Source organism: Suncus etruscus, chromosome 6, assembly GCF_024139225.1.
Source record: "Suncus etruscus isolate mSunEtr1 chromosome 6, mSunEtr1.pri.cur, whole genome shotgun sequence".
Lineage (NCBI taxonomy): Eukaryota > Metazoa > Chordata > Mammalia > Eulipotyphla > Soricidae > Suncus > Suncus etruscus.
The window spans coordinates 92,830,574-92,837,511 of NC_064853.1; the positions used below are offsets into that span (position 1 = coordinate 92,830,574).

The window sequence follows — 6,938 nt, forward strand, 5'->3', positions numbered from 1 at the left end:
AGAATACTTTGCAAATATTTATAGGCCTAAAAATGGATAAAAATATATAAATACATTAAGCAAATATTAACAGATCTAAAGAGAGAAATTCATAACATACAATAGTGGTAAGCTATTTTTATTATACTTTAAACAAAGTATAATAGAAAATCAGAAGTAAACATTGAACATAAATAGCACATTTGGCCTATTGGATCCAATAAGATTAACATGAGCCCAAAACATTTTTTTAAGTACATGGAAAATTTTTTAAGATAAATGATAGGGCCGGAGAGATAGCATGGAGGTAAGGCGTTTGCCTTTCATGCAGGAGGTCATCGGTTCGAATCCCGGCGTCCCATATGGTCCCCCGTGCCTGCCAGGAGCAATTTCTGAGCCTGGAGCCAGGAATAACCCCTGAGCACTGCCAGGTGTGACCCAAAAACCACAAAAAAAAAAAAAAAAAAAAGATAAATGATGTGTGAGTACATAAAACCAAAGACTTGTGTGACCCAAAAAACAAACAAACAAAAAAAAAACCCAAAGACTTAATTATATCAACATATTTTCTAATAATAATAAATAATAAATAATAAAATGAATTAGAAATCAATTACCAGAATAGAAGTAGAATATAACTATAAAGATTAAACAATGTACTTCTGACCAAATAATAAAAAACAAATCAGGCGCCGGCAAGGTGGCGCTAGCGGTAAGGTGTCTGCCTTGCAAGCGCTAGCCAAGGAAGGACCGCGGTTCGATCCCCCGGCGTCCCATATGGTCCCCCCAAGCCTGGGGCAATTTCTGAGCGCTTAGCCAGGAGTAACTCCTGAGCATCAAACAGGTATGGCCCGAAAAAAAAAAAAAGAATAAGAAACAAATCAGAACAAAAATTATAAAATATATTTTGGGTCACACCCAGCAGTGCTCAGGGGTTACTCCTGGCTCAGCACTCAGAAATTACTCCTGGCAGGCTCGGAGGACCATATGGGATGCTGAGATTTGAATCACTGTCTTTCTGCATGAAAGGCAAATGCCCTACCTCCATGCTATCTCTCCAGCCCCTCAAAGATTATAAAATATCTTGAGACAAATAAAACTGGAAAATCAGCAGACCAAATTAGAGAGATGTAGTGAAATCAGTTAAAAGAGGGACGCTTACAGAAATAATTGCTTACATTAAGAAAAGGGAAAGATACCTGGCAGGGGAGATACCATGATCACGAAGGTGGTTTCCCCAGGGCAAGGCTTACCCATTGCACTCTGGGTGTGCTGACCCCTGCGATTTCCCCAAATGTGGGAAACTCAACTGCATAATTTGTGGTACTGGGGGACTGCGTTCACGCTCTCCCCTGAAAAAGAAAAAAAAAGAAAAGAAAAGGGAAAGAGGGCGCTGGAGAGATATCATGGAGGTAGGTACTTTGCCTTGCATGCAGAAGGATGGTGGTTCAAATCCCGGCATCCCATTATGGTCCCCCGAGCCTTCCAGGAGCTATTTCTGAGTGTAGAGCCAGGAGTAACCCCTGAGAGCTGCCAGGTGTGACCCAAAAAAGAAAAGGAAGGAAGGAAGGAAGGAAGGAAGGAAGGAAGGAAGGAAGGAAGGAAGGAAGGAAGGAAGGAAGGAAGGAAGGAAGGAAGGGAGGGAGGGAGGGAGGGAGGGAGGGAGGGAGGGAGGGAGGAGGGAGGAAGGGAGGAAGGGAGGGAGGAAGGAAGGAAGGAAGGGAGGAAGGGAGGAAGGGAGGGAGGGAGGGAGGGAGGGAGGAAGGAAGGAAGGAAGGAAGGAAGGAAGGAAGGAAGGAAGGAAGGAAGGAAGGAAGGAAGGAAGGAAGGAAGGAAGGGAGGGAGGGAGGGAGGGAGGGAGGGAGGGAGGGAGGGAGGGAGGGAGGAAGGGAGGAAGGGAGGAAGGGAGGGAGGGAGGGAGGGAGGGAGGAAGGGAGGAAGGGAGGGAGGGAGGGAGGGAGGGAGGGAGGAAGGAAGGAAGGAAGGAAGGAAGGAAGGAAGGAAGGAAGGAAGGAAGGAAGGAAGGAAGGAAGGAAGGAAGGAAGGAAGGAAGGAAGGAAGGAAGGAGGGAAGGAGGGAGGGAGGGAGGGAGGGAGGGAGGGAGGGGGAGGGAGGGAGGGAGGGAGGGAAGGAGGGAGGGAGGGAGGGAGGAAGGAAGGGAGGGAGGAAGGAAGGGAGGGAGGAAGGAAGGGAGGGAGGAAGGAAGGAAGGAAGGAAGGAAGGAAGGAAGGAAGGAAGGAAGGAAGGAAGGAAGGAAGGAAGGAAGGAAGGAAGGAGGGAAGGAGGGAAGGAGGGAAGGAGGGAGGGAGGGAGGGAGGGAGGGGGAGGGAGGGAGGGAGGGAGGGAGGGAGGGAGGGAGGGAGGGAGGGAGGGGAAAGAGTTTAAGATAGATGCTATGGAGGTGAAGTCAATTGCCTTACATGCAGCCAAATCAGGTTAGAACCCTGACATGATCCCCAAGCACCACTGAGAGCAACTAGAACTGGGCATAGTCCCCAGCTCAATAACAGGGGACTGGAACCAAAGAGACTTGGGTACATTGGTGGTGTTAAGAAAGGGAGGTAAAAACAATGAGTCAAAAATAATGAAATTTTGGACCCCAAATTTAATGGTAATTAATATTAATTGATTAGTTTAATATTAATTTAAATATTAATTAGACCCAAATTTTAACAACCAAACTTATAAAGGAGCCTGTTATAATGGCAGGCTGGGGTGGGGTTGGGTAGGATGGGCTCTGGGAATATTGGTGGAAGGTGGTTGACACTGGTAGCTGGATTGAAGTTGAAACATTGTATGTCTAAAACCTAACTATGAGTAGCTTTATAAATATAATGCTTTAAATAAAAAATTATATATCAAAAGAGCCACTGTTGATGGTTAAAGTGAAGAATAACTTTATACATCAAAACCATAAATGTGAGGGCCAGAGCTATAGTACAGCAGGCAGCATGTTGGCCTTACACACGGCCAACCCTGATTTGATCCTCAGCATCCCATGGGGGGGTTCCAAACTTGCCAGGAGTGTTTTCTGAACACAGACCAGGAGTAACCTCTGAGCGCTGCCCAAAAACAATAACAAAAATAAATAAATAAATATTAAAAAAATAAATGTTAACACTATTGTAACCATGTTATCTAAACTACAGTATTTTTTTAAAATAGAGAAGAAAAATATCTCAAAATAAAAATCCAATATTTATAAGAACAGGATAAATCACAAACTTATATTAACTATCTCAAAGTTAGAAAAAGAAGGAAATAACAAAGATCAACCCAGAATCAGCCACATGTAAGACAAGCACCTTAGTCACTGTACTAACTCCCTAGTCCCAAAGCTGTTTTACTTATTTTTTTATATATAAGTGACATACCTTTAGCTAGATCATATAAAAAGAAAGAAGACAAAAAATAAAATAAGAAACAATAGATAACTATTACAACTAATAAAAGAAAGATATTGTGGAAACTACTGCAAATAATTACATACAACAAAATAAATAACCTAATAAAATAGATAAGTTCCCAAACCTACAGAGACTTATAAATATAAAGAAAATCTGGACAAATGATAAGTAAAGAGCCTGAATTAAAATGAACAAAAGTTGGGGCCGAAGAGTTAGCATAGTGGTAGGGTGTTTGCCTTGCAAGCAGCCAACCCAGGACCAAAGGTGGTTCAAATCCCGGCATCCCATATGGTTCCCTTCCCCCCCACCCCTGTGCCTGCCAGGAGCAATTTCTGAGCACAGAGCCAGGAGTAACCCCTGAGCGTAGCCAGGTGTGGCCTAAAAAACAAAAACAAAAACAAAAAAAAAATGAACAAAAGTTTTGTCAGGACACAGAAAAATGCCAGACTAAATGGCTTCGTTGATGCACTCTAACAAAGACATCTTATATTAACCATCTCAAATTTTTCCAAAATAAAAGAGATGGGACTTTAGAAAGCACCATTACTCAGGCACCAAAGTCAGAGAAAGAAAGCACAAGAAAAAAACAATATTCCTGATAAACACAGACCCAAAAATCCTTAACAAAAATAGCAAAACAAATTTAGACATACATTTAAAAGATTGTCTCTGGATCAATTGGGATTGATTCCCAAAATATAAGGATATTTTGATATTTACAAATCAATAAATGTCATGTAATATATAAACAAGAGCTAAATCATATAATCCACTCAATTGATGCAGAAAGATCATTGACAAAATTCAACATTCTTTAATGAGAAGAATCCTAACAAGATTGCTCTAAGAAAATTGTAACTCAAGAAAATAAAAACTGTCAATTCCACAACATAATCAATGTTAAAAAAAACTGAAAGTTTTTTCTCTAAGAACAAAAACAAGGCAAGTATACCTTCTCCCATCATTTGTATGCAAATAATACTTGAAGTCCTAACCTGCAACAAGGCTAGACAAAGAACTCAAAGGCATTCAATCAGAAAAATAGGAGTAAAACTTTTACTCTGCATAAGACATATATTTAAAACTTTAAATACTTTCCTCAAAAATATGTACCTAAAATGTTATTGTCAACAATATGTAAGACACTATGATCAAAATAAAAATTATATTAAAAAATGTAAGAACTTACTGCAAGAAATTTAATAATTCAGTTTAACTGAAGGAACTGTTTACTCAATAATCAATATACAAATCTAAGTTGCATTTTTAGACACCAACAACCAATCTTCATAAAAAGAAGTTAAGAAAATAATCATATAACACCAAAAATACTAAAAGTCTAAGAAATAAATTTAACCAAGGAAGTGAAATATTTATATATTTCTAAAAAGCAAATAGAAAGATATATTAGATCATAGAAAGATATCTATGTGGATCAGGAGACATAATTGCATTAAATAAATTGCAGATTTGTTATATATATTAAATATCAAATATATTTAAGATAAATAAAGTCTGAGACTATAATGAATAATTGATTGACAATAGTCTAATACTGTATTTCATTGTTGAAAGTTGCTGAGTAGTATTTATATGTTTTCACCAATAAAGAAAAAAGCAGCAAATATGTCAAGAATAAACATCTAAACATATTGAATGATCACATTTAAATCTTATATATTTATTAAAAAAACCTTTATTTTATTTGTCTTAATAAAGAATAAAATAAAAGCATAAATAAAAGAATCTTTGGGACTACATTAAACTAAGAAGCTTCAGTATCTCAAAAGAAATGATAACCAGAATACAAAGACTACCTATGGAATGGGAGAAACTACTCACTTAAGGCCTATCTGGTAAGGGATTAATACAAGGCACTGGTAGAGCTTAGCAAGAAAAAACATCTAAACCCATCAAAAATGGGGAGACGTGAAAAAACATTTCTTCAAAGAAGAAATACAGATGGCCAAAAGGTACATGAAAAAATGTTAATGTTCTACATCATTAATTATCAGGGAGATACAAATCAAAACAGTAAGGTATCATCTCACACCACAAAAACTGCCCTCCATACAACATTTTGTGACCCTGTCCTAGAGGAATCTTTTTGTTTTGTTTTGTTTTGTTTTGTTTTGTTTTGTTTTTGGGTCACACCCCTCAATGTTCAAGGCTTACTACTGACTTTGCACTCAAGGATCACCCCGACTTTGCCTCCCACGGCCCACAGGTAAATTGAGTTTGAGACCCCTGAACAAGAACAACCAGTGCTGGTACAGATGTGGGAAGAAAGAGATTCTAATTCACTGATGATTAGAATGTCAACTACTCAGGCCTTTTGGAAAATAATATGGATATTCCTCAGAAAACTAGAAATTGAGCTTCCATATGAGCCAGCAATGCCACTTCTTGGAATATAGATTAGGAGCCTGAAAACACAATGTAGGAAAGCCTTCTCCATTTCTATGTTCATTGTAGCACTATTCACAATAGTCAGAATCTGGAAACAACACAAGTGCCCTAGAACAAATAAGTAGATAAAGAAATTGCGGTACATCTACATAATGGAATGCTAAGAAGCTATTAAGAAAAATAAAGTCGAAAAGTCACTTATACATGAATAGATATGAAGGGTATTATGAGTGAAATGAGTTAGAGGGGGAGGGATAGACATAAAATGATCATACTCAATTTGAGGATATAAAAGAAAATATGATAGTATGAAAATAATATCCAAAGACAATAGAGACAAGGGCCAGGAGGACCAGTTCATTGTAGGAAGCTTGCCACACATAGCAGGAAACTACAATTAGGGCAGGGAAGGGACCACTATGATAATAATAGTTGGAAATGATCACTCTAGACAAGAATTGGGTCCTTAAATGCGATAAAGTGAGAAATATGATATACCTCAGTAACAATTTACAAATCATGTGATCTAAAAGAAAAATCAGGGAGAAAGAAAGAGTGAGTGAGAGTGTGTGTGTGTGTGTGTGTGAGAGAGAGAGAGAGAGAGAGAGAGAGAGAGAGAGAGAGAGAGAGAGAGAGAGAGAGAGAGAATGAAAAGAAAAATGTCTGCCCCATAGGTGGTAGGCAAAGGTGGGTGGAAGGTAACTGGGGACATTGATGGCAGGAAATGTGCACTGGTGTAGAGTATGTATGACTGAAACTCAATCATGAAAAACTTTGTATCTGCGGGGGGGAAAATCTGTGAAAAAATAAATAATATTGTAACCAGTGTTTAAATAATTAATTAAAACATTTAAAAGTGTCTACCTCTTTATTATAGAAATTCCATGCTTGAAATATTTTATATACGAAATTCTGTCATTTTCTATATTGTGAATCACAGTGTCTAAAATAAAATTAAATCTTAAAATAAAAAATTGTTTTCTTCCAAGGAGTGGAAATCACAAAGATATTTATTTCCACATATTCAAGGCTAGTGATAACTATGCCAGGCCAATTCTATATCCTAAAAGCTGCAGCAATAATTTGTAGAGGTTTATCTAACAGCCCATTGCAAACTTTGTCTATGCTCATTATGTTCCTAGC

General features: G+C 38.2%; 1 non-coding gene across 1 annotated transcript; it reads left to right on the forward strand.

Annotated features, from left to right (window-relative positions):
* Positions 1–1,170: 1,170 nt before the first annotated feature.
* Positions 1,171–1,334, forward strand: LOC126012462 (U1 spliceosomal RNA). Its single transcript, XR_007496929.1, has one exon. It is a non-coding gene; the product is annotated as a U1 spliceosomal RNA (small nuclear RNA).
* The last annotated feature ends 5,604 nt before the right edge of the window (positions 1,335–6,938 follow it).